General features: G+C 46.0%; 1 pseudogene; it reads right to left on the minus strand.

Moving 5' to 3' along the window:
• Positions 1-26,461, minus strand: part of LOC113488795 — a 351,505-nt pseudogene that overhangs the window by 175,003 nt on the left and 150,041 nt on the right.

A 26,461-nucleotide genomic window follows, 5' to 3' on the forward strand; every position in this document is an offset into this window, starting at 1 on the left:
ACACATTAAATGAGCTCAGACTTGCTTCGTGGAAGGCACTGTGCTGGGAACGTGCTCTGGTCTCAGGTTTTTTTATAGAATCACCAATAGCAGAAAAGGGCAAGAAGAATTTCACCCATTGAGAACGGTTCATTGTTGGATTCCATCTACAGCGTAATTCCCTGCGGGTACGGTTATTTTATCAATGGCTTAGGCGGCAAGCTCTGCGCCTCTCTATCGGAGACTGTCTGCACCGTGGATGAGAAGATGCTCAGCTGGCTCTGGATGTGTTAGCCCTGGAGCTGGGAGCCCGGGGAAGGATGGTACCACATCCCCCTGGCTCCCGGAGAGGTGCAGGGGTCATGCTCTGCTGGAGACACCAAGGCCTGCGGGGCCTCGCCTCCCCCCCAGGAAAGCAGGGCCCAGCCACCATTGCTGAGCTCCGTGGCCTCGTCTTTGTTGCTGAGAGGTTTCCCTTTGAATGTAAACTCTCCCTAGGTAAAAGAAGGACAGTGAAGATAATCACATTTGTTTCACTGTGAGCGTAGCACTACATTCTTATCAGTGTTGATCTTGGCAAGTTTGCTAGGAAATGACAGATTCACTTCAGATTATATCTGTGCGAGCTGGTACTAACTGATAGTTGTTATCTCCTGGCGGACGCTGACACACGCGAAGTGGAACTCTGCCGAGCAGACGCGGCTGCCCAGAGAAGTGTAACACCCAACCCTGCCTGACCCAGAGGAGACCCCCAGGCTGCGGGGCTCTGGCCAAGCTCTCCCGAGCACAGCACAGCCTGAAAGGAATATTGTCCCTGCAGCACACAGAGACACTAATGCACCTGAGATCAGCCCTGCTTTCCTGCTTCTCATGGAAAATTGAGAGGGAATTCCCCAGAATGATCAACTGTTCTTCAGCAGTGTCATTCTCCCACCCATACCAACAGGCTGGGTAGGACAGCAAATCTGGACTGCAGATGTTTAATGACAAGGGATGAAATTAGATTCCATCCACAAGTGAGTCTAATTTCTCCGAGGACCATGAATCTGTCAGTGGAAGGGGTGCTCACAGGAGTGGATGACAGTGCTTACTCAGGGCAATGATGTATTTGCGTGATCCACGTTAAGTCAGTCTCGGTCCTTCTCCTCTTCTGCAGATGAGGAACGCAAAGGGCTTTCCGAGGCTACTTGACTGTTTTGAAGTTAATGGACCTCTACTTCTACAATAAGGACTCCTCCCCTTCCAGTCTTGTTTATGTGAAATTAGTTTTTCGTGCATTAGATGTTCCCTGGGCAGAATTTCCGAGACAGGGAATTCCTGGCAAACACCAGAGAGAAAAGCCGGAGCCCAAGCAGAGGGTCAGCTTGCCTCCACATCCTGGGCTTCACTCCTCTAAGGAGCACCCCCAGCTCAGGATGGGCTGTGCTCGTGTTTTCCTGACGCCGAAGCACCTTCCCCGCACGGAGGGAGGGTGCAGAAGAGCAGAAGACCTTTCAGTGCCAACACAAACCCTCAGAGCTGTGCCAGGGCTCCAGCCGGGCCGGACGCCAGCATCACACAACCCTCAGCACGCCACGGCTGAGGGGACCCGACACGGACTCTGAGGCTGCTCTGCCCCTGCACCTGCGTCGGGTTTTAATCCCATCCCCGTGAAGCATCCAGGCTCAGAGCAGCTATCAGCGGAGCTGCTCAGAGGAGGCCATGCCCAGTGGCCCTGCAGCGGAGGAATGGCACGCTCACCTTGCAGGCAGGCAAGAGGGGAGCACAGCGGAGCGGGACGCAGCACAAGGCAGATGAAAGCTTTTTCAAAGCCTCAGAAAGTAACAGACAGAAAGCATAAATAAGATTATATTATTTTCCCATCTTTTTCTACTTCATTTCCACTGTCAAAGATGCTGCTGCAAAGCTGCTGCTATTTAATGCTTTACTCATCCCCCTTTCTGAAGCAGCAGCAGCACGGAGCTGCTCTCACTCCTTCATTCACAACAGCGAGACAGGAAATTCAGAGAATTTTAGTCCGGCTTTCAGCATTTAAGTTTCAGAGGGATAACAACGGAAGATATTATTTGACTCATCTGTGACAAACTAACTAGAGGAGAGGACGCCCTGGAGGCGGAACGTCTCCGCGCAGGGTTGCGGTGACGGGAGCGAGGGCAGCGCTGCCGGAGAGCACGACCCCACCGGTGCCACACTGCCCTGAGGAGCACCGGCCCCCCCGGCCCCCCGACACTGCCCCACTCCGAGGATTTGTAAGCTCGCAGCATTAGGTGTAAGGTACCAGCCCACGCCAGGAGATGTGCTACCTCCATTAAACTGGTGAGACTCCACTCCACGTTGCTCCAGAACTCCACTGAACTGCTAGGTAGAAATTTTGCAATATCCAGCCTTTCAAGTTGCTTTTTTTGCTGGTTTATTTTTTGCTTGGTTTATTTATTTTTTTTTTCCCCACTTGATGAAAGTGCCCTCTTCTCAATCCAGGCCCTCTGGGAGAATTGAGAGCCTGTTGCCATTTCTACTGCTAGATATTTTTTACTTCTTGTTAATCCCTTCCTCCCAATTTGCTGTTTCACCCTGCTTGGATCGGAACAAGGGAGAGCTGAAGATAAGCAAAATAGGCCAAACCCCCTATAACGGAGAGGTGATGAGATCACCTACCATCTGGAGCCTGTGGTCTTCCAAAGAGGAAACTCAAAAACTAATTAAAAATACTCTGTGTCATAAAGGCTAAACTGCCAGTGGGACTGAGAATAAATTGGAGATCATTAGACCTTCATTTCTGTGCAGTATCTTCCAGTAATTTTAGTTTTGCGAACCAAACAGTTTGTGGCAGGGAGGAAAGCCAATGTAATAGGGAGAGGTTGCAGCAAGTCATGTAGCTCCGAGAGCTCGGAGTAGGAGCACTCGTCTCTCAAGATTGCTTTATTGACTTCCATCTGCTGCCTTTGGACAGGTGCAAACCTCCCAGTCACGTATGATCCTCTCCCGACAACGGGGAAATCCGGTTAAAAAGGCAGTGCTGGGAAGGAGATGGCCAGAAAACCATCAGAAATCCCTCCTCAGTTTTAGGCTCCTCCACAGTTCCTGTCCCCCTCCCAGCCCTGCTCACACGTACCAGAAGCCCTTCTCCGGGCTCTGATCTTTGACTCTAAGCTCACCCCACCTACGTACGAGCAATCAGAAGTGGGAAACACCGGCCTCTCTGCTCATTCTTATTACAGACAGAACAAATAATGTTTCAAGTTTCATTTCAGTGACAAATTCTCTCTAAGACATCACACACAGACAGCAAAAACTAGTGACCTTCAAGGCTACTAAATGGACTTTTTAAATTCTGGCTTAGACCAAAAGGTATCACAGCAGTAATTACTCCCTACGCTTGCCCCGTGCGGTGTGCTGCCTCGCTGCCTGGGAAGGTCAGAAGGCTCATTGTCAACAAACCTCCTAATGACAACCACACAAAAGGCAATTTCTCTTCCAGGGCCCATCACTCCATTAATGAACCCGTAAGCTAAAGAACAGCAGTTTCCAAGATCTATAGACATTTCTTTGCCTGTTTGGGGGATATCAGCCCTAGAGAATAATTTCATTTTGCCAGACTAGATGGGATCAAGACAAGCATCTACCTCGCAGAAGGCTTTTTCTTTCCCTAAATGGTCTTTCCATGGTATTACAATAACAAATTAGACTGTGCTCTTACCAGTAACTCCAGCAAGTGGACACCGGCGATGTGGTCTCAATCTCTCTCTGCCATTTGATTTACCAAGGCTTGTCTTGAAGGAGCTACGGAGTTATTTTTGCACTAGAGGTCTCTGGGTTGCAATCAGCGACTTCATTTTTTCCGTCACTTAGCATCTGCTGTGTTGATTTCCCATTGATTTTTATCTGTACGTAGCCTTTAAAAGCTGTTACAGTGAAGCCCAAATAGTAGGCTTTCAAACTCATAAATATGGGTTAAGGCTAAGAGCAACTTTTGGCCAAGCGCGAGAATTGTGGAGAAGTGGCGCAAAGCTGCCCACTCTCACCTTGCAACACCTCTTCCTAAGAAAAGGATGACAGACCCTGGAGCTGGTGCTTCCTGAGGTCACTGCCCAGTCTGCAGGCAGCCTCGACAGCTCGCGACGGCCACCTCCTCGAAGTTCTTCGTTTATTCATCTTCCTTAAAGATCTTTTTTTAATGTCGTGTAAAACATCAGGGAGACTGGCTCCCTGACACCGAGCAGCTCATTACAGAAGAGGTCTTGATTTTGCTGGGGTTTCTTTCATTTCCCTGGTCCTTAAACAGCAATTCTTGATGCTCCGTGTGAGAAGCAATCAGTTTATCAGAGGGAGGAACACTGAATCACGGCATGTGACCGAAACTCGCCTGTCCTCTTGGTGAAAATGGCCATAACCTCATCAAAGCTTTTCAGGAAAGATGATGAAAAGTGCTAATAGGAATTAGGTATTTAAACTGACGACTCAGTCAGGATTATTCAAAGTGATGCACTGAAATTTGTTTTTCTCAGATGTTTGAGCCCCTCCGAGGTCTGCAGAGACCAGAACAAACACTAGAGATGAGAGAAGTGGAAATTCTGCGTGACATTGCTTTTTCACCTTTGGAGAGATCGGTTTTATCTACGCACAAATGAATAGGACTTTCACCCCAGGGACTTTGTTATGTTTTAAGAGCTTTTCTTGTCTTGATTGTCATGCCGTTTGGAAACAGATCCACGCAGGTTTGTTTTCTCTCCTTCCACTGGTCCTACCCCCGGCACTGACTGAGCTCCTGTCGCAGGAGCACTGAGGTGAGGCAAGGACTGGGATCTGGAGTAAGTCAGAAGACTGGGAGGTTCTTCTAAATACAGATCCCATTTCTTTATGAATCCTGCCATTTGGGGACCATATTAATCTGGCTACCATTCCTCTGTAATTTATGTTCAGGCATAATCTTGAACATCTAAAAGGAGAAGTGTTTTATTTTCAAAGGAAAGCGAGCAATTCATAAAACATTATATGTTGACATTTTCTGGAGAATATAAAGGGGCTCACTGCTCTGATTCAGGCCTTATTTGCATAATTTTTCCTTCACTCACCACAGGTAAATCATGGTTAAATACTGAAGCATTTATCACCTGTGTATTTTCAAGCCAGACTTTATACGAGCACAAAAGAGAGGGAGACACTCTCAAACACATGCATCAAACTGTGAAAATATTCCGGCACTCGTCTAAGCTCTGTGCTCACAAAATTAAGACCTTGGCCTGGGCATAAACACCTCTCTTTGGAGGAAATTCACCGCAGGATTATTTTTCACACAACTCCTAAGGAAGGTCCCAAAGCGGAGCTCACGTACGGCTGAAATGATGCATGGACTCAGCTGCCATCTGCACAGTGGTGAACCTCCCCCCGAGAACGCTCACGGAAATCAACAGCAAGGAAAAGAGTGTTTGGATGTTCAGTCACCCACACCAGAGCCTCTGCTCTGTCAGCTGACCTGTTGCTATCCAAGTTTATTGCTCTGTAATGTTGAGACATTTAATTTGGCTTAGAATTGCTGGCTACATCCTCAGCTAATGGAAACCGAGGTGACTTTACAGCAGCTGCTGACGCAGAGATCACATCTTGTTGTTCAAGTTCCTGTTCAGCAACTTTACAATATGTAAATGGTAGTCAATTAAAAATATATGTATTTTACACAACAGAAGCTTTCAGCCTTTCACAAGTGAAAACATGACAGAATAAAATGTGTCTGTTCTTAACACCGTCCACTTTCATTTCAACCCCAAACTGCGACAGAGGGACAAATAAATAAGTGAAAAGAAGAAATGCTACTGTTCGTCACGTAACATCAAACGCTTTCCCTTGTCTCATCCTCCATTTTCCCTTCTGTTGTCCTAATAAATAAAATAATACTTTGGGGATTTAGATTTACAAACAAACCCTCTCTGTATTTGGCTAAGTCTTCTACAGCAACGCAGGAGGAAGGCTCTCTTACTCAATAACTGACTGTACACAGAAAACGCATACAAATTATTGCAGCTGTCGCTATCACAACTTAGGAGTAAATGCAGATGGCATGAAATAATATTCACAAACAGCTAATAGAATTTTAATGGCTTCAGAAAGAAAATAAAATGAAAGACACTGTATTTACTTGTGATATGAAGGGAATTTATAGTGTGCCAGTGCAAGTAACGAGTCACTTTGGACCTTGCATTTTCACACATTCAGAAGTGGGCAAGTCCCTGTGGGTCTTATTTATGGGAAGTTTAAATAGCAATCATAATTTGTGAAATATTCAAGGATGCATCTGCATAAAGTATGATGTTCGCATTATGCAAATGTCATGTATGATGAATGAAATGCATCAAATGTCTTGAGGACACCCAGATGTTAAGCCTACCAGGATGCCAGGAAACATGGAAGGAGGTGAAGAACATGATTTCTTCTCGAGTTAATTGATTTTCATGTTCCAGCATCACCTTCTAAATACTTCCAATCAAGAAGCAAGCTACAGTCACAGTTCACTTGTTGTGGTTGTCTTTTTCAATCATCATTCTCACTTCCCTTTTCCCAGCACAGGCCAAGAATCAACAGCCTTGTAAATGGTTAAATGAAATCATTTCCATACACACACAGCATTCAAGTGCGAATGCTCACTAGTTAAGCACTGCATTTGGAGCTGTGCTCCCTTTATATTTTTTTGTTCTGTGGCCAACGAAACAGGCAGAAAGGCCGTGCTACAGCTCCCTGTAACAGGCAGTTGTGTACGAGCATCAGGGATGGAGGAATTCCAGTCCCAGCACAAAACAACGGCCCGAGAGCCAGAAGGCAGATGGGGCTTCGCAGGGTGGCGCAGCGCTGCCATGGCTTTTCCTTAGAGATTGGGGAGCACAGATCCTAAAAATCCGTATGTGCTGAAGAGCGAAATTTATGACAGAGCAAAAGCCTGTCCTATTAAAATCATCAGAAGCCGTGCCTTCGACTTGAGTTAGACGTTATCCCATCCCCAGCACTGAGCACACCCAGAACCATGCTCCCGCATCCTGAACCCCATTATTTCTGTCGAGCCGTTCCCCGCGCAGACCACGTAATGCCAGCAGCCTTTTCTCACAGGCGGAAGGCCCGTGTCACACAGCTGGGTCTGCCACCATTGAAGGCTCTGACCTGAAGTCCCAGAGCTGGAAGAACTCATCTCTCGGTTATCCTGAAATTCTGCAGCTCGTGGTGCAAATTAATTCTCAGATAAAAGACTGTTCATCGCTTGTACCACACGCAAGGCTGACCAACAGAACCAGAAGCTGTTCAGGATGAGGGCAAGGGCTCAGATTGCTTTTACTGGTAGAACAGTGATGAACGAGTAACTGCTAATTATCACACACATTAGGAAAAATGTTCTTCCTTCTCTTTGGGCCATATTTCTATTCTCTTACTGCTTAAAAAAATAAGGAGTTTTATTTAAACAAACCTGGGCATCTCAGTAAAGCTTTTCCATATGGTAGAAGAGGACGAGGCCGCAGCAGGCAGGACACAGAGCAGATGTTAAGCACGTGCTAAGAATTTACACACAACCAGGACCTGGTTTAGACTGTCCTGTCTAAAATCATGAGCATGCCAACAGTGGGAGCAATCCCGCTTTGATCCAGAGGGAAAAGATTTGAGGTAAAATCCTTAAAAGCATTTAAGCAACTGGCAAACTGAATTGGGATTTAGTCTTCTCTGGGCACACCCAGAGCGCTCAGCAGTGGTGCTGCGCTGGACGCTGCGCTCACGCTTGTCCCTGGTGGGATGGGGCACACCAGGTACCTCCATGGAGCACCAAATCCCTTTGCTTTCTCAAGTTTAGGTGCTGGAGCAGACTACGACTCTTAGCAGCATCACTGAGATGCTGTTGATGAGATGTGCGATCCAAAGTTATTTGTTTTTTAACTGAGGCTTTGAATAAAACCGAGAAAGCTCATAATTAAGTTAGAAATGTAAATCTCAGTTAACTTCTACGCTGCCGATCTTATTGATATGTCAAATCAGTAACTGTCTTGAAATGACAGATTAGAACTGATAAAAATAATTTTACTATTGAGCACATCGTTTGATGTTGTAAAAATGGAATTTGTGAAAGCCGGTTAAAGTGATGACTATTGAATCTGTTCACGGTGATAGATAGCTTTTAAATGCACGTAACTTACCCACAATCCGAAATTCACAATAATTTCTGAAAACGTCCCTAGTGAAGGAACACTCACACATAAATACACATTTTTGCCTGACAGGAAAAGTATTCTACTTTAAATATCGATATATAACCTCATACCTTCTGCTCAGCTTAACTTCAGGAGAACGATGGGTGTGTGCCTGCACTTCACGGCAGACAGCGGCTTGTACCTGAGCTGGGTCCCTCTCGGCAGTTCTTTAGCCTGGGACTCTCAGAAAGCCCATCAGGACTCTGCAATCCATATGGAAGAGTGAAGTCGAGAATATAATTTTTCTTGCACCAGACGCTCTCAGACAAAGTGATTAAAACTCCATCAGTCATTTGATGCAATAGGAATGCTGCCTATGGAGCGGATTGCTGCTACAGGATCGATAGCTTCTGTTTTATAACAAAAACCAAATGCCTCGGCTTTGCTTGCAGTTTTTCTAGCAGCGAGGGGCTATTATCCAATGGCTGCACTCAATTCCATTGACATCCGCTCTTAAATGTTATGGATTCCCAAAGAGTTCATGCAAATTCAAGTTACATCTGTCATTAAAACACTCTGCTCAAGTCTCTTTGGGAGTCAGAGCCGTTGTGGTTGTGGTTGTGTAAAGGGAGCACAGGGATTCACATCCCGTTTTGGCTTCTAACAGCTGATGGCACCACCTTTATTCTGCACAAATACCAACCCAACGGACCAGGGGCACCTGGGAACTGTGGCCCGGGTGGGTCCGGGTGGGTCCAAGTGGGCTGGCTGCGAATGTCACAGCGGGCAGAGGGACCAACCGACCTGACTCGGTTTCCCCAGCAGCAGGGGGGGGATAACAGCACTGACCCATGGGGTCTCTCGGGAAATCCTGGAGATTAAGCGGTTAATGTGCGTTAAGCGCCCCGGAGATGGAATATCCCCAGTGGAAAGCAGGGTTATTAGCCCGCCCGAGCAGGGTTGTTGCCCACAGCCCCTTCTCGGCGCTCTGCCCCCCCTGGGCCTGCACGCCCCGATGGAGCCCGACCCCTCCTCGCAGGAGAGCACAACCGGCCGAAGAGACATCACTGCTCAGAAGCCATCACTGATGTTAAACCTCAACACTCTTGTCTTAATTTCAGCCCGTATTTCCCCGCTCTACCCTCACGTTTAGCGCTTGCATTTTATTTGTCATTAATAACACGCACCAGAATATATAGTGGTAATAACATAATAGCGCGTGATATTGTTCTTCCTTTGACTTGGGACTTCCTCGCTCTTTGCTGATTTGTATTGCAGCTCTCCTTAACATATTTCATGTGTGTGAGGGTGAATTTATACTGCAGTGAGCCAAGGCACTGGCTTTAATGCATCTCCTTCCCTCGCCTCCTCCGAGTGTATGAATCTTCCACCTCCCCGATGCTGCACTGATATTAAACACATTATTCTGGTTTGATTGAATACTAGTGAAATTAAATTTCTCCAGTGACTTACTCCTTTCTGAAGCTGAGCAGGGAATATGTACTCAAGGAAAGTAGAGAGGAAAGAGGGAAAAAAAAGGAGAGGATCAAGCACTGAACTCAAGAATGACCATTTTCACCTCCGTTAGCAGTTTTATGCTAGATATGATAAATTTTAGCTTCAGTGGTGCAAATTCCAACATCTGCTCCATCTCTGCCTCACAGACATGTTGACAGGTGTAGTCTCCTTTTCAGTGTTGCTTGGGAGCTGGCAGATGGACTGTCAGCAGTAAATAAAGGGTAAATCCCACCGGCAGTGGCAAGAGGGTCCTGAACTTTTCCTTTGTTTTCACTCATTTGATTTCACATCTCTAGACTCTGTACTCACTGTCTTAACAGCATTTAGCGAGGCATTTCCTTCTCTTTAATCCTTTCTCTTATCTCCCTTGAGAAGATGAAAGCTAAATGATGTTAATCTGCCAAATATTTCTGATCATTGAGAGTGCAATAGAAAGTACCGCCCTGACTGGAAAATAACTGCAAAATAAAATTCGGTTGGAGGGGAACGTCAACACCTGAACGCCGTTTCTTCTCACGCACTGAAGGACAGCACTCGGCAGGTCTAGAAGTCAGCCTACAACCAGAACTGGTGAAGTGGGGCACGGGGCAGCCCTCCCAGAGCCAGGCCATGGGCTGGTGCTCGCCTCCAGACCCTCACTCCAGACCACTCGGGGACAGACACCCGCACCAAGGCCCCGGCACTGCCCCCCTCCTTCTGCTCTATCTCGGCATGGGGTGTTTGCTGCCGTTAGATTGTGACTACACCGACAGCTGGTTTTGCCAGTACTTCAGCAAGACTGAGATGTCGCCACCCGTTTCCCTTCCCAGCTTTGTCCCCACAGCGGGTTCACGGTGTTGCTTTGGCCCATTCGGTTCAGTCACTGGTGCCTGATAGGTCCCCTGTGAAGAGGAACGTGGTTTGGGTCCCTCACAGTAACGGAAGAAAAGCATTTAGGCATGAGATGAATGAAGCGTCTGTGTGAAGGGAGGGGATAAGTATTTTTGTGAGTCAGACACACACGCAGACACGTATCTTTCAGGTAAGCATCTTTCTGTGTTGAAAAGCATCGTTATTAATTCAAAAGGAGCCACCAAAACCCACAGATCCCTGCACACGTAAGGATAAGACGTGGCTGTCAGAAAAGGCCAAATCCATGGCTGATGGGACACTGACAGCCAAGATCTTCTGCAATTTTTTGTTTCTCCTCTCGAAAGCTCTGTGTAATTGTCAATAATTAATGCTCAATAATAACCGGATCCATGGGAGAGTCATTAATTGTACCCCTCACAAAAACTCCAGCAGATGCCCTGCACATTACTTTGTCATTATTTAATGTCGGTGGTACAACGGGGATTTGTGCACAGACACATGGCAGCAGAGACGGATGGCTAATATAAAGAAGCTCACTCCCCCACATTGCAGTTTATCTTCATCTTAAACCTGTGACTTGATAGACAACCTTTGTTAAACAGGAACTGTACAACCAGCGTAAGATGGTCAGGGGATTACAGATTTAATTATTTGAAAGTTTGGTTGCTCACGAGGTTTAGTTGCAACAAGAATAAACAAACTCAGAATAAACAAACTCTGTTCCTTTTCCTGCACCTGTCAGGAATACAAAAAATTCATGCTTGAAGAAAAGATCCAAAGCCACTGAAGTCAGTGGTGAGAATCTCATTTGCTCCTGTGTACTTTCACTTGGGTCTGAATGCATGGAATAAAATAGCAGGAGGCAAATCCTGATTTATTTTTTTTTATTCTACTCTTATTCATGCAAAACTCCTGCTCACGTCAGCTGGAGCTCTAGGGGAACAAGGGCAGGGCCATGTGTGAACAAACTACTCCAACACGCCTTTACTCAAAGCTTTCTGTCTACCCGCACCTCCCCAGACAATGAGTCTGTCCTCTCCGGGACGGAAGAACCACCTCTAGGATTTGGTCATAACAATGCAGCAAAGCCTGTTGCTTCCTAATAGGGAAAGTTTTCCTCGGATTTTGTAATTCCTCTTCAGCTGCTGTTGATATTTATAATACTTGAGCATTACAAGTAGAAAGAAAGAGAATCCTGGATGTTCTTCGACAAGAATGAGGTTACCCACTGGGAAATAAAAACATGCAAAAGCCACTTTGCTGTTCTTATTTTTCTGATGAAAGAAGCTAAGCTAAGATGCCGAGGAATTTGCTGGCTTTCCTGTTGGATACATCAACAGTCTTCCTGTATTATAATTCACATTTTGTTGCTTTTTTTTTTTTTTCACATTAGTTGTACAACTCCCCTCAGCTTAAAATACTCTGTGCTTACGAAGCTCACGATAACCCATCTATCTCCTACGAGCAAGACAGTGCAAAGGCATTTTCTGGGTAATACGCAATGTTCTGCACCAAGTAATAATAATCGCTTGTGTCCCACACGTTTTCAAGCCAGGGGAGGGAAGGGGAGTCTGATGGCACTGGGGGTGTTTCAGCAGAGCATTAAAATCAAGGAGGGGGCTGCCCCGAGGCTGAGCACGGAGGGACTTGGCCCACCCCGGGGGGAGGCTCTGGCCGTATTCTGGCAGCCACACACCAGAGCTCCTGCAGCAGCCCCAGTCCCAAACGAGAACTGGCAGATGGTCCCGTCCAGTGCTGGGGAGTTTCTGTGCCCACGCAGGGGGTTGCTGCAGATCAGCAGCTGCAAACAGGCGCCAGCTCCGCGCTTCAGGCGCGAGCTGCTGCTGCGATCCCCCAGCAAACCCCAATCCTGCACCGCAGCCGCCTCCACCCGCTTCAGTACGAAAGGATGAGGACTCAGAGACTGTACGAGCTTTCATATGCGCTCTCATGTCAAAACCAAACTGATCAGGAATGAAATACCCTGATGTAACTCAGACAAACATTCAGAAGTTCTTATAATACATACGGAAATGACAGACCTAGGGAAAACTGCACCACATTTGAACTTCAAAGCCTTTTCTCTCCCTTAGTTCCTAGCTGCTTGCCAAGGCCTGGTGAGTCCATGGAGCTGGGTTTTCTCTGCAAGAGCTGGTGATAGTTACTAGTGCCTAAAACTATTTAGGGAGACGGTGTCTCTGCAGTCATCAGACTCATAAGGCTGCTTTTCAGGCTGAGAAGCAGCTCTCCAGAGCAAAACTATTCGAACACAAAACTTCGACCAGAAATTCTATGATACTTGTCTTAAAAATATTAATTTGGGCAGTGGGGAGGGGAGTTAATGAATTTCACACTCACGAAGCGCTATCAGATTTTGGTACCATCTGCTTATGCTTAAGACAGTTTCCAAGGCAGCTCTCCTGTGCTGCGTCAAGCCTCTCCTGGTGAGAGACCATGTACAAGGGAGAGGGACAACCTCCCTGCTTGGCCTCCCAGGGAGCCTGGATCAGGCATTACAGTCTGACACTGAATATATGTGCAGTCAATTTATAAATAGCAACAGCTTTTAACTACTTTGTTGAAGGAAAGGGTGAAATGAAATAGAAACACCAAAAAAAAAAAAAAATGGTACATCATGTGGCAGAACAGATTCACACTCTTCTAAGAACAATTTTGCATTTCTTCTGTACTGTATTCATTTACTCTTTATTAATCCTAAAGCATAACAAATTCATAGAGGAATTGCTTCACCCACCAGAGGGAAAGCAACAGAAGAAGCAAAATCCTAGCACAGACACAAGGCGGAAAGAAGCGAGCGCATAAGGCAAGTTACTGCACATTTTGGAAGGAAGTAGAATGTAATTGCTCTTATTAGAGACCACTCAGGAGAACAGAACCATCTTCCAAAACAGCCATGAGCCGTATAAAGCCATGGGACACACATCCTAGCTATTTGTCTGCATCAAAAGACAGAGCATCTCTTTGAACAGAATAAAGCACCAACTCAGAGGGGAGTCGTTTTCTGAATGGTGAGAATTACGACAGTGTACCTCAGAGATCTTCAATGCCAACAGCCACCTCCCCTGACACCGCTCAGCTTGTGAGAGCCGGCAGGATCACACGGCGCAACACGGGCTGAGCAGGGGTTATACGTCCTTTGAAGAGACGCAGCTGAAAACACCAACGGATGTCAACAGAAAATCCAGTAACGGCATCTGTAAACTCGTGTTTACTGTGATGACGCTGGAACGCCGAAGACTTCTGTTTTGGGGAGATTTTTTGCATATTTTCCTACAGTTGCAACTGATAGCCTGATCACAGGACACTACAGTTTGTCTGTATCTGCCTTTTCCTGGGCACATTTCTTTTGCTCCGGTCACTTCACACACACACGTTCGGTGCTCTTCAAGAGTCTGTGTCGCCACTCTATTCTGGGCATTGCACACACGCTAATAAAGGAAAGTTTTGTGTATTCACAAAACTAATGGCAACAAAAGACAGGCCTACGTAACTATTTATTACCTCAAATGTCCCTCAAAAGTCAAAGGATCCTGTCTGATCATCCACCCTTCCTTAAGTCCCATGAAATCTGACCCACGAGACTATCGATGCTGCGTAGCTGTTCCCAGTTTAACATACAGTCAGCTCCAATGAGGTCCGGTACTTCCCAGTTCAAGAAGGAAAACGGCAATCCTTGCCCTAGACAGCTCAGAACACAAGGGATTTTGTTAAAATCACAACCTCAACTCGTGCAAAAAGGACAAGACAAAGAACTTGTGGTGCCCTGCACGGGTGGGGCGTGGGCATTACATGTGATGTCGTGTCCTTCCTGTATTTTCGGAAGGTGGGAGTGAGAACGTCCATTTCTGGAAGAAATGGAAAAGAAGCAGCAGCTCTGCAGAGGTTTGTTTGAAATGTTGTGCATGGTGATTTCAAGAGAGAGCTTTCTGCTGTTGACCCCAGGTAGTACATACATAACTCCTCCAGCACAGAATACACACAAACCTTATCTAGAGACATTAAAGAAAGCTGCTTGACATTGAAAATCAAATTGATTTCTTGCCAAGATTTCACAAGGGCATGTGTGACAGCAAATGACATGCTTAAGCCTTGCAAGAAGAAAATAAACATGTCCAATGCAAAACCCATCAGTTTCTGTGCCAGCTTGAATTATGCACATCTGTACTGATTTGACACCCAGCTTGCTTGGCAGCAGAGGCAAAGTGTGTGTTGCCACAAGCTGAAATAGATAAATAGGGTAGAACAGTGCTCGCTGTCTTATGTAAGGCTGCAGAGAAAGCAGCTCACAGTTTTAAGGAAACAGTGTCCAGCCTCTTTGTTTCTCATTTTCCTATTCAGTAACAGTCGCTTGGAAAGCCGCTGCTGCAGCCCTTGGACTTTTATTTTTCAGTTTCCTTTTGTGCTACGTACTGAACGATCAGCCACCAGGAAAGTGTTGACTTTCTGCTTTCTTGTAACTAGGATAAAAATTCAAGTCAGGCAGAAACTGCCTTTTCCCAAAAAGCCACCAATTTAGTGTTTAAGGTGCTCTGATGGATAAGAATACCCGAAGCTCACGCCCTTGCTCTAAACCTGGCCGAGCCGCCACATCCAGAGCGACTTCCTACCACTGAACTCCAGGCACTTTGGGGGTCCTCCTCTCCATTCCTGGAAATTTGTGTTCCTGTGGGCAATGAGGTCAGCTGTCTGAACTCCGATTTTTAAACAAAAGCAATGGAAACAGAATTGCTCGCTCCTGCCCTGCTGCGTGACACGAGGTCTCTTATCCCTCTGATGTCATTTCTCTTGAATTATTTGCCGAATCGGAGCACAGACTCTTCAGGCCAAGCAGCATCCTTTAACACGAGTGCATGTCACGCCCGGCACACGGGGCCTGCTGCCTGCTGAGGTGCTATAAATAACGCTTCCTCTTTCACTACCTGAACAGAAATGTTTCTGCAAGTCCCTGCACACTTCCATCCACCAGAGATTAATGTAACTGCCGCCTCCTGCCACGCATTTTGCTATATTAACATAAAGTTTCTATTGCACAGCAGTTTGATCCATTTGTGTTTATTTAACTCCTGTGTTTTGACAGGGGAAGATGGAGAATCTGCATAATTAATAATGACCCAAGCAATCTCACTTAATGCCTGTTCTGAAACCCCTGACTATCCTCATTAACTAACGACATCTATAATAGTGTCAGACAGGTAAAAGACTCCTTTAGTCCGCTGAGGTATTATTCGCCTGGGATTATCAATGGGTGTTTTTCAGCTCTAGCCATTAGCTGGAATTGCTCAGGTCATTCATAAAACTTCTTTTACTCTTCACGAGGAGAGCACAAAAGAAGGGCTGGAGCAAAACGCCGTGCCGCAGGCTGAAGCCCTCCTGTTTGTACATACATTGCCACAGTCCTCCACTGCCGTCACCAAGGCAGAAAAAGGGATAATCAGAGTTTTGCCGATAATAGGCTGTTCTCCCAACGGCTTTGAAAACATCAGTGACTCATTGTATGATCACAACAAGCTGTGCTTGCTGCAGAGGGTTGCCTTCATCCTCAGGACTACCCTCTGCCCCTTCCAAAGCAGACGGACCACTCCGGCTGCCTGCTGGGCCCGGGCCTCTGTCCCTGCGAGGGCCGGCGAGGAGCAAACGGGGCCCCTCCAGCCTCCCCGGGGTCCACTGAGACAAGCCCCAAGTTCAAAGCCAGGTCTGTGTGATCTGAGCCCAGACTGGCCGTCAAACCTCCTTGCTTTGGCTCAGCTTGCCTTTGAATTAAAAATACTCTCTCGCACAGCAAACTAATCACACCGCCAGTGAGTCTCCGAGCTGTAGCCGGCGCGTCGAGAGCGGCGCTGCTTTACTGTTGGCCCAGCTTATTATGCTGTGAGCCTTAGCTGCCCTTCAGCATTTAGTCTGTACCAAGACTATTTTTATTTTCATTTACCAGCAGTTTTGAAGGACTTAAAAGACCGTGCTCCTCGCGTGTCTCTATCACAGAGCACCAAGAAACAGGGAAACTGTGAATTTTAAGGTCAGAAAGCTGAAGGAGACCAGGTTTAGCTTCCTGTTTGCTCAAAGAACGGATTCAGTCCAGCCCATGGGAACAAAAGCTTTACAGATTTTTTTCCTCACCAAAATGCTCCTGGCCTGGGCATACGGACAGTGGGTTTGGGCTCTGACCCCCGCAGCAGCCCAGGCCACCAGGCCTCAATTATCCCAACCTGGCTGCAGCCAAAGGGACGAGCATCACCTCTTGTCACCGCTGCCACCGCTGCCCCAACCCGAGCGGCTGCCCAAAGCGAAGCGTGGACGGGCAGGAGTGCAGGCAGGAGTGCCACCCCGATTTTAAACAGGCAACAGCCCCCTGGCCACAAGATGCTTTGTAAAGAAGCCATGGGAGATGTGGGACTCCGAGCGGGCAAAGGCTTTATCTCCTCCGATGAAGTAAACTTGTAATTCCTAGTATCAGAACAATGCCGCTTGCCAAATCAGATGAAATGCTTGTAACAGGGACTAATCAGATTCTACATTAATGAGAGAAAATATGAAGCTAATCAACACCCAGGCAGGTCTCTAGGCTGCAGGCCTATTAAACTTCATAAAAAATTAATGACTGAAAGAGCAAAATCGTTTGTAAGGGGTCTCCAGTGGCAGCAGAAGCGTCTTGAGTCCCGTTCACCTCTCATTACACTGAATTAGCCTCACTTTCCAACCCCAAACACCATCTACTGAGCAGTGGTTTCTGCTCAGCCCTGGATAGCTCTGTTTCAAAAAAGTCCTGACATATTTCTCCATCCTCCCTCCCACCTTCTGCTCCACTGTCATGATGGCTTCTTTCATTTTAATTAAGGAAATCTGTACTCCGGCAGCTCCCGGGAAATACCTTTGCTCCTCGAGGTCTGTGGGTGCCCGCCGGCGAGCAGGGAGCGGGGCTGCTCCATCGGCTGCTAACGGGGCCCGGGGTGGCAACCTGCAACACAGGGACGTGCTGGTGTAAGAACAGAGAGCACAAAAAACCTGCCAGTATTCCTGGCTTCCAGACATTTTCCCATTAGGAAATGGATTTTCGTTTGGAAATAGGAACGGAGGGAAGCTTTGTGATGTCTGCAGGATGGCTCCGCACACATTGGATTCCCGTCGGAGCTACTGGAATTCGGTCTCAGCGTTGCCGGTTTCACTGTGCCACCTCTAGCAGGTTACGAATTACTAATAAGATGCGAAACCATAGATCATAATACAATGAACTGTACAAGAGTGGAAACAAGGCAGGTTCTTCTGTCGTACATCTGTTAAACAAAATGGATACTCCCCTGATTTCAGCTGTTCTACTCAAGTTTAAATAAGACAAGCTAAACCTGCCTGGTCCAGTCCCTTTTCTCACATGCATTGTTCGGGTTCTCACATAATTGCAAGGTTGTGCACAACAGATCACTTAAAGTGATCTTCTGTACTCGGCGTTGTGAAGGTAAAACAATCATTTCTTAGATTTTTTTTTGGCCGGGAAAACAAAAGACCATTAGAGCAAACCTTAAATATTTAATGCACTATGTAAATGAGATGTTTAAGTACATATTTGGTTCAGTGAAAGAAAAGTAGAGGAGGTACATTAAAAAGTATGAGAAAGACATCTGGAGGATTCAATAATCGTTGTTTCAGTACATGTGTCTCGGAAGACCCAGAGGTTTTGATCTGAAATATCTTCATGCCTGGATGGTTGTCAGGGGCGCAGTCCCGGTCCTATTTATAACCTGGTGCAGCTGAATTAAGCACCTCTTGTTTCTTAATCAGGTTACAGGAGACTGTCATTTATGTCTTCAGTATTGAGACGTTTCATTTTCCCTCCTTATGTGGTGTTGCAGTACATTAGCGGGAACTCATTGCCAGTAATGAACCTGCTTTGAGAATGGAAGTCCCACGGCTTATCAAGGCTTAATCTTTGCACATTGCTCTAGAGACAAGGTCACATTCTCTGCTGCCTCGGACTTTGCAAAATCGTTTACCTCTGTGCAAATAAATGTACGTTTCTGCCATTTTGGTGTGGAAGCAACTGAGATGTGCTTTGTTCTCAGCTCGCAACGATGCACAAAGCTGCAGGAGATGCAGAGCAATGCGAAGCGCGTTTTCTCCGACTTGGTCATACTGAAATCATGTGAATTTGCTTCGGGAGCAGCACCGAGGAACTACAGAGTGTTATGGCAGTTTGAGCTGTAGGATCCATACTGTGTTCCCATATATTTAGGTAGGCAAGTAAGCTGTGGCTGCAGTTTGAGCAATGCCTGGGTGAGATACGAACCAAACTGGAACCACAGATACACTCCCTTCCCCTAAAAGGTCTGGGACGAATTCTCACCTGGCAGATGAAAGCTCTGAATTACACCACTGAGACTCTGCGAGTCCAGAGAGTTGAACTGCAAACAGAGGGGACGCTACTTGTCTAAGTCAATGGCAAAGACAGATCCAATATTCGTCTTTCCTAACTATCAGCTTAAAGTGTCTCCATTTAAAAAAAAAAAACCCACATGGAAGCCCCTTTGGAGATGCTGGTGTACATTTGTAAGACCTTACTCCCACAGAAGATAAACCCAAGACCAAAAATTTATTTGAATGAAAACTATGTAGGTAAAGTGCTGGCTACATTCTCGCTGGCTACAACTCCAAAGCCATAAAACTGCTCTTAATGTGTGCATCATCTGTTCCAGCTCCCTCAAACAAAATACTCTGGGATACTTAGCAGCCATCAGCCTAACCTACCTGAACCCTGCTGGCTCCAAGCGCTGCAGAACAACCGCAGTACGTCATGGTAGCTTTTTAAGAAAATAATTTTTGGTTTGGTTTTGTTTGTTTTTTTTCTTTGCTGCTTAACAGGAGAAGTGATAAAGCTGTCCCTGACTTAAACATAAAGTTGTCATCCACACTGCCAAATAGTCTCACCTTGCAAGAAGTGGCAATATGACAAAAAATGCATGGCTATCCCAGGAAAAAAAGGAAAAAAAAAAAAAAAAAAAAAAATAGAAAGCAACTGGTCTGAGACCTGAGGGCTCTTTAGGACTCTTCCAGCAACATGATTTTCTTGGACAGTGTGCACAGAAAACCACTGCTATCCCTCTGCACAGTAATGGCCACCTGTGCTGGAATGTCAGCTGAGAAGTTTAAGTGGCGACGATGAAGAATCAATTCCGGATAGTGCTTCTCCTATAACTGCCTAGTGATGCGCACGGAAAATCCACTGAGAAGGGCTCTCCACTGGCAGTGCCTCCATGGTGTCTGTGCAAAAAGCGAGACTGGTTTTCAAGAGCAATCAGTCAATTATCCCTATTCCGGAATTCAAATTCAGCAATTACTGGGGAGCCTCCCCGATAACGACTCCAGGGATCTCCCGCATCAGGCCGGTGCTGCTGTCCTGTTGCCCAAGCACAAGCTCACCGACTCTCTGGTCTGCTCCTCTTTGTATTTCCTGGCTGTCTCTGGAACAAATCTCCCACTTGTGTAGTGCTGTGCCTGGAAGTTGGGACCCGTCATCAGAAATTCCCCAGCTTGTGCAAAACTGCACTGCTAGATCAAGTTGTTATGTATCTGCGCCGCTGATGTCTTCCTCCAGCACTTCCGTACTTTAAAACATTCTGGATATTGAGAAACAGAGGTGGGACCCACCTGCCCACCTAAACGTTAAGAAACCTCTTCTTTTACAAAAATGCAAGAGTGATTTATGACCTGTTGTAGGTGGACTGACTCTGAGGCTGGGAAGGAGGATGTGCTGGATACAGAAAGGACAGAACAAAGCAGGTGGGAACGGGTGGTGGGAGCTTTTGATGATCACACAGAGAATAAAACATCATTAAGGAGACAGATACAGCTCTTCCTCTAATTTATTATCTACATTGTCCCTTCCAGGGCCACATTGTCTGCAGGGCAGAAGGAAGGGGCTGGGCGACCTCACATGAAGTAAGAAGGCAGGACTGGTGCAAAGAGCTCTGAGAAAAGGAAATAAAACAATTGCTTTGGCACCTTGGATTCTTAACTTTTCCAGGAAGAGCATATTTACTGCTGAACCTCATCTTGTTACTAATATTCCGTTAGAGCGGAATAAGTGAAATCAGCTCGTTAGAAATCCAGGCAATGTATTCATGTATTTTTTTCTTCTCTTTTGGGAATCCTCTCCTGTGTAAATAAGACGCATAATAACCCTTCTCTACGTTTTACGCATGTGTGCTGCTTTTCAGCCATAAATGTCACAGTGTTAGCATAATTATCCCCATTTTCCAGAAGAAAAAAAGAAGCACAGAAGGGTCTGATCCACAAATATTAGATGTGACAGCTAAATTTGGATGCCCATGTAGAGTGCAATTTTCAGTCCTCCCACCATCTCCTCTGAGACGAGGAGAAATTGCTCAGGCAATAGCACCAAAACATACAGCACCAATGCCTACAGTTAGCCTCAGATTCCCAGGCTAACTCAGAAGACTGTTCACAGCCAGATGCTCCTGCATTTGGAAAAACTAAAACTTATTTTTGCATCTGAAGGGGAATCTGGGTTCTTCAGAAGATCTGATCTTCATCTTGAGGAGATCCTGGCCCATGTGCTTCGGAAAGAAGACCCAGATCTTGGCAAACTAATATTTTCTGTGGCCTGAGTACAGCAGGTTTGGGACAAGGGCTCTCAGTCTGCAGAAACCTTAGAAGGATGTTTTAAATCGTAACTGTTCGGGGAGCTGTTGTTTGTGCACGTGAAAGGGAGTTTTACCTTGTCTTTAGGCACTGACTTGCTAAGTCCATCAGCTCCTACTCAGCACACACAAGCACTCACATTGCACAGACACACAGCTTGAATGCAAAGTGTATTCTCAGGCTACACCAGCCACTGCAGCAAATTAAAGCCGCTTAAATGCTGCTCTAACCCGAGCTGGTCCCGTTCGTGCCGCTAAAAGCCACGACCAAGGCCCAGCTGGGTCAGCAGCGCCAGCCCTCCCAGCTCCCACTGCTGAACCCCCCTGTGCTGCCACACACCCCCCCCCTTGCAACCCGGAGACACCGAGCCAGAGGCCTGAGCAGGGGTGAAAATCCAGTCCTAGAGAAGATACAGTGACCGAAACACGAGTCCTGCACAGGGAGATCTGACAATGTGGGTTTTTTTAAAAAAATCCACCCAGAGCACAGATAACAGGGAACATGAAGACAGTGGGACCCAACAGAGCCCAGGAACTACACAGCAAGACACAATCCCTCCATGCTCCATCTCTCCCTCGAGGGCCTTCCAATTTTCAGTTGACAGAGCCATAGATTTAGCTCCATTTAATTTCTGAATTTACACAAAGACACTGTAAGTGATTGTGATTTTCCAGTGGAAAAATAGGGTCTCGCTGTATCTAACCCTCTGAGTATTTTAATCTTTAAATCAATAAAATCCATTAAACAAATTGCTCTCTCCCCTTCTCCACGCATCCTATCCAAACTGAGTGTTTTTTTGCCATTATTTATTTATTTTGAAGCACGTTTCAGAGCTCTGATGATGGATTGAGCACTTCTACTGGTGCAGTTCAGCTGTCGAAGGGTTGCAGCAAAATCACAGTTTCAAACTTTGAATGGAAACAAATGGCCTGTAAATGCGGTGCTCGAGAGGAAAAGACACTCCACAAAAAGCCTAAAATGTTTATAGATTTTAGGCTTCATGCTCTGTATGTGCAAATCAGAAGTAATGATTAAAAACAGCTCTTCTCTTTGGAAAGGTTAAGTGTCTCATCTCATACAAAGGAACTCTGTGTACCAGCACTCTTAAATCCTGGAGTGAGATCAAGTGCGTGTAGTCTTGATAGCAGAATATTTAGTGATAAAGAATGAATATCGGGGAGGATTGAAAATATGGAGAGGAGGCAGATGTGCCGCAGCACTGGGAATGGTGTTGACAAGACTGAGTCAGAAATTCAAACGGAGAAAAATAATTGGAGATTCATGTGTTTAGGTGAGGGTGTATCTTTACCATGCTGAGGAGATAACGGGATGAAGAGATTTCCTAACCCCTCCTGCAAGGAATTCCTGCTCAGTCTGGGTACAGACTAACAGGCAAAAACCTCTTGGGAAACCACATTAATGTAAGGGTGGCCACAGGCTCCACCTTCCTCAGGTTTTGGAAGCAGCAAGAGCCCTTTCATTTGTCAAGGCTAGGGTGAGGATCAGGGCTGGCTTCCTCAGGCACAGCCTTCAGAGCCAGGCTTACTGATGAACATCACCCGACCTTAAGAGGTTAGAAAATCATGAACCACATGTTTCATAATATATTCCACGAGGACTGTGGGTCTAGGACATGGGCTGATCTCACTGAAACCGCACAAGGACACTAGGCACAAGTTTAGGTCTGGAAGCAGCAAGAGATTTTTCTCTCTGCGTATCAGCCCGTTTCACACTCAGCAAACAATGAACTGGGTAGAGCCCTGCATGTCTAGTGAGAAATATATTTTTCTTACTGGTCTGTTGGAGCTAATGAGATAGTTTTCTAAATTAAGTCTCTAAACATGACATTAAGCAGAATGGGGAGGAGAGTAAAGCGGCTGGCAAGAGTCCATAATTAATTTTCTGACATTTGGAGAACTGTGACATTGGGTCTTATCTGTCTGTGATGAAATACTCCACAGCCCTAAGGCAACTGATAGTATTTAACCAGTCTTCTGATATCCAGACAAATAACAACTTATTATATCTTCTCAGACTCAACAGAAGGACAAAAAAAAAGTCAAGAGCTTAAAATTAAAGCACTGAAGTATTGTTATGACTGAGCTTCTCAAGCAGTGAAAATCCCTTTTTGGTCCTACTGGCATTATAAAAGGCAGGGTTAAAATCCTAGAATCGTCATAGACTCACAGGATGGTCTGGGGTGGAAGGGACCTTAGAGATCATCCCGTCCCACCCCCCTGACCCGGGCAGGGCCACCTCCCACCAGCCCAGGTTGCCCAAAGCCCCGTCCAACCTGGCCTTGAGCCCTTCCAGGGAGGGGGCAGCCACAGCTTCTCTGGGCAGCCTGTGCCAGGGCCTCACAGGGAAGAATTTCTTCCACGGTGGCTTTCTGGGACGCGAGTGTCAACTCCTGATCCACTGAGAGATCCTTCCCCCAAACCCACATCTCTCCAATTGAGAGACAGGGGTGTCACGTGGGACAGGGCCAGATGCTCTGCCCAAGTCCGGGTAGGTGACATCAGTCGCTCTTCCCTCACCCACCGATGCTGTAACCCCGCTGCAGAAGGTCACCAAATGTGTCCCGCACACTTTGCCCTCAGTGAAGCCACCTTGGCTGTCACCAATCACCTTATTTCCATGAGCCCCAGCAGAGTTTCCAGGAGGACCAGCTCCATGAGCTTGCCAGGCACAGGGTGAGACTGACTGGCCTGTAGTTCCCTGGGTCATCTTTTTTTTTTAAAAAAATATTAACTTCTGCTTTGTTTACAGGCCAGTTCTCTCTGTCTCCTGCTCGGGATGGTATGGATATGCAAGAAGAGATGCTCTGTCGGCATGAGGAGGGGAAAGTGATGGGAAGGAAGCATGAGCTGCTGAGGAATATGAAGAATCAGCAACAGAGTCTAGAGCCTGGGACTGTGGATCACTGAGGTTTGCTGCTGGGAGATAAACTCGCTTCTGTTGGCGGCATTTAGGGTCAACTGAAAGCAAACGCAAAGGGCAGCACTGGCCAAGCGGGTCTCTCCATAGCTGCTTGTCTGCCATTCACTGCAGAGATTTCACACATGCGGTAGAGCTTGCCAGTGGAACCGGCCACGCCACTTAATTTTTCTGTTTCCCGGTAAGAAGAGGCGAGTAAAAGGATAATGCTCTCTTTGTCAGTCTTGTCTATACAGATTAGGAACTCTTTGAGAGCGGATCTTCTCTTAATGAGTTTAACACAAAGGCATCTTGCACCAGCAGTACTGCTAAACCACACAGGAACTGTTTATGTTCCTGTTTAATGGGAGAAAAAATAAAGAAAATGGCAAGTGCCAAGATTTTGTAATGGGTAGCTACACGCAGTCAGAACTCACTGAGGAGTACCAGCCACCGGAGCAACCTACGGGAAGTTTCCCTCCTCTGACCAAAGGACAGCTGCCAAGACATGAGAAACAAGAAGAGGTTTTGTGAAGGATCCTTCATTCTGACTTCCTGAGCACGCAAAAAAGCAGAAACTCTAGGCATACACTGAACCCATTTAAGCAGTGTTTAGTGAGATAATTGCAGCAGCTAATTGCCAAATAATAATAATAATAAAACATCTTGAAGTTTGCTAATGGATGGGTTGAAATACTGTAATTCTTAACAGATAGTAATTAATACAGGCTTGAGTATCCAATAAATTAAGAAACCTCATCTATTTCATACTGGAACCACATGATGACATATTATATGATGACAGCTCTGGCTTAGAAATCAGATATGTCTGGAATTCTTTTAGTTTTATGGGGACAGACAGAATTCTCTAGTAGAAGCTAAATGAAGTTAAAGCCCTTTTGTAAACAGTTTGCAATCCCTGTATTCATTAAAGTCAAAAGAAATCGTGCTCTTAATCAAGTCTTCATTTTAAAAGGATCAGAACTGGACCTGTCCTATAGCCCTTTCTCTCCCCCCACTTTTCCAATTATCACAGATCAAGCTGGTATAAATTAAAGCCTAAATTTGGCTTTCTGTTTAATTTAGTTCTGTTCAGCTCTGGCCTTTTAACCACAGTATCATTTGCAATGTGTGACCAGGAGATTTAAGAGCAAATTTTTTTGCTGTTTTTCCTTTGGTCTGTGGTGCAGGGTATAAAGCTTTTCTTCTCACAAAGTTCTATTTGTATGAATTATATATATTTGCTTGTACCATCTGAAGCTGACAGCACATGAGCGTACTCCACATTCTGAAATAATTTTATTCCAAACTGAAAATCATGAATATCTCAGGGGTCGGGGGGTGCTTGGTTTTCAAGGCCATTGTTTCAGGCAGTGTCACGTAGCTTCTTCATTGAGAAGCAAAACCTAAAAGCAGGCTATGATAAGTCACATATTCCTGAAATTTCTCAGGCTCAGGGTCCTCAACATCACGATGTGTTACAGCTGACAGGATCTCACATGACACGTCACTTAAAAACATGTGAACTGGGTTCTTTTTCATTCTAAAGATAGACTGTAAGATTTTCTTTCTTCAAGGAAAAGAATGCAGCTACAAAAAATCATGCGTGGACAAAGCACCGAAGGGAAGCACCAGCCCTTGAATCACGAAGAGCGGAGCCACGCCATCAGGACGGGGTTCTGTTTCCCTGTCTGCAGCACACACACATATGCCCTCCCCCCAAGCTACAGAATGAACCGTCAAAACCATCTGAAACCCAGGAAAGTCTATGAATGAGTTTGGAACAGTCGTTACTATCATGTGTCTACTGCCACTGCTCTAAAAATGAGTAATTTCATAAAGAAGCCAAAGTATGGTTGTAATTTGTTAATAGCTGGGAGTAGAAGTTCGGCCCTTGCTCTAGACTGGGGCTAAGAAGTGGCCTCTGCAAGCTCAGCCCTACGCTGCTGCCCCTGAGCACCGTCAAGGCCAAGCAATGGGACGTCACTGGTTCTGAAAGGTGACATCCTAACTGCTCTCGCGTGGGCTTTGTTGGCTCAGATGGTCCATTTATTTTCTTGAAAATATTTCCGTTTTGATATGAGGGCACCATCAAAGAACGCACACTGGAGGGATGCAGCTGGTCCTCAGGCTGCAGTGACAGCCAGACCTTCGCTCTTGAAATGTCTTCAGCATATTTTCATCCTCTTGGTCATCCACATTTTAAATGTTTTATTTGAGCTGCTCCAAGTTAGAACCTCAGACATGCCTGTGTTTGACAAGAATCTAAATCTGATCTCCAAAACACCTAAAATACTCAGCAGTAATAAGTTGTTGGGGTTTTATAATTTAAAAAAAAAAAAAAAAAAAAAAAAAAAAAAAAAAAA

Source organism: Athene cunicularia (genome assembly GCF_003259725.1).
Source record: "Athene cunicularia isolate RWA chromosome 26 unlocalized genomic scaffold, athCun1 chr26_part1, whole genome shotgun sequence".
Classification (NCBI taxonomy): Eukaryota; Metazoa; Chordata; class Aves; order Strigiformes; family Strigidae; genus Athene; species Athene cunicularia.